The sequence below is a fragment of the Rhinolophus sinicus genome, chromosome 18 (assembly GCF_057876585.1).
Source record: "Rhinolophus sinicus isolate RSI-liver-muscle chromosome 18, RSI-T2T, whole genome shotgun sequence".
NCBI lineage: Eukaryota > Metazoa > Chordata > Mammalia > Chiroptera > Rhinolophidae > Rhinolophus > Rhinolophus sinicus.
This window is the reverse complement of record NC_142518.1, coordinates 62,370,211-62,372,123: the sequence shown is the minus strand read 5'-3', so window position 1 is coordinate 62,372,123 and position 1,913 is coordinate 62,370,211.

The window sequence follows — 1,913 nt, the reverse complement described above, 5'->3', positions numbered from 1 at the left end:
CTTCCTCTCTCCTGCCCTCCCTTCCTCCCTCTCTCCTTCCCTTCCTCATAGAAGCAATTTTCATGTTTTAGTCCAGACTTCTTTTTTAAGGTCTCTACTAGCTCAACACAGGCTCAACAGCTGATTCTTCATAAAACGTCCCCCATGCATGCTGTTGCTTCAGACTCTCTCACCAAACTTTGCCTCCGCAACCTACTCCCTTCACACTGAGCCTCCTATATGGGGCCACCCCTCTACCCTGACGCTGGTGCCAGCCGGGATCTGACGGTCCCTTGCTTTACTGTGCTGCCTTGCCTGGACATAGGTTTGGTTCCCTTTGCTACCACATCTACACCAGTGGGATCACATTCTGCTAAAGCTTAAGGCAGGGTATCCACCCTTCTCTCACTAGAAAATACAAAAATGCAAAGGAAGCAAATAATTAAAGCATTCCCCAAAACTGAAAAAAAAAAAATTTCTGAAAGCAAGTTGGTCAATATGATGATTTGGTTGAAAATAAATAACTATTAGTCTGCTCACAGCACCATGCCAAAATACCACAGACTGGGTATCTTAAACAATAGAAAATTATTTTCTCACAGTTCTGGAGAGTCTAAAACCAAGATCAAGATGTCAGCAGGTTTGGTTCCTCCTGAGGCCTCTCTCCGTGGTTTGTAAATGGCTGTCTTCTTGCTGTGTCCTCACATGGCCTTTTGTCTGTGTGTACACTTCCCTAGTTTCTCTTCCTTTTCTAAGGGCATCATACATTGCATTATTTATTTATTTATTTTTTTAAGGAGTGTGCAGCTCACAGTGGCCCATGTGGGAATTGAACCAGCCACGTTGGTGTTATTAGTACCACAATGTAACCAACTGAGCTAACCAGCCACCCCAGGACACTATAGATTGAATTAAGACCCTACCGTTAAGACCTCATTTAACCTTAATTACTTTCTTACAGTTCCTATTTCCAAATATAGTCACATTGGAGGTTAGTGCTTTAACATATAAATTTGGGGAGACACAATTCAATTCATAACTATCATCATAAATTACTTTTTCGAGAATTGTCCATCTGAGTGCAACATTGGATTTTTTTACAATCCTCTATACAACTTTAAGCATTCTGTTCCATTTTTAATTATATTTATTGGGGTGACATTGATTAATAATATTATGTTTCAAATGTACAATTCTATGATACATCACCTGTATATTGCACTATGTGCTCACCACCCAAAGTCTAGTCTCCTTTCATCACCATGTATTTGGTTTACATTTTTTTGAGAAGGTTTTCTCCATATTGAATTTTTATTTCTAGTTTTCATTTGATTGTGCTTTTTATGGAAGGGAAAGGTTGGAAAAAGCTAAATGTTCAAGAGCAATTTAATTTTACTATTTATTATATTTCCTTATTACAAAATAATGTATGTTCATTCTGTATACACACACATACGTGCGTACATATGCATGTATATATACAAACAAATACAACCTCAGAAAATGCTCATAATTCTCCTATCCAGAAACAATGACTGTTAGCACCGGCATGTATGTCTCTCAGATTTTTTTATTTTATTATTAGTTTCAGGTTTACAGAAAAATGTAATAGTTTGACATTTATACCCCTCTCAAAGTGATAACCCCTCCCCCTATCTACTACCCCTCTGATATCGCACACAGCTGTTATATTTCCACTGTCTCTATTCCTTATGTTGTACTCCACTTCTTGTGAATATATATGTGTGTGTGTGTGTGTGTGTGTGTGTGTGTGTATATATATATATATATATATATATATATATATATATATATATATGGCATTCATTATTATTCAGCTTCAGCTTCAGGTGTACAGCACAGTGATCCGGCATCTACATCATCCCTGAGGTGGTCTCCCTAATAAGACAAGTGTCCATCAGATACCCTACAAA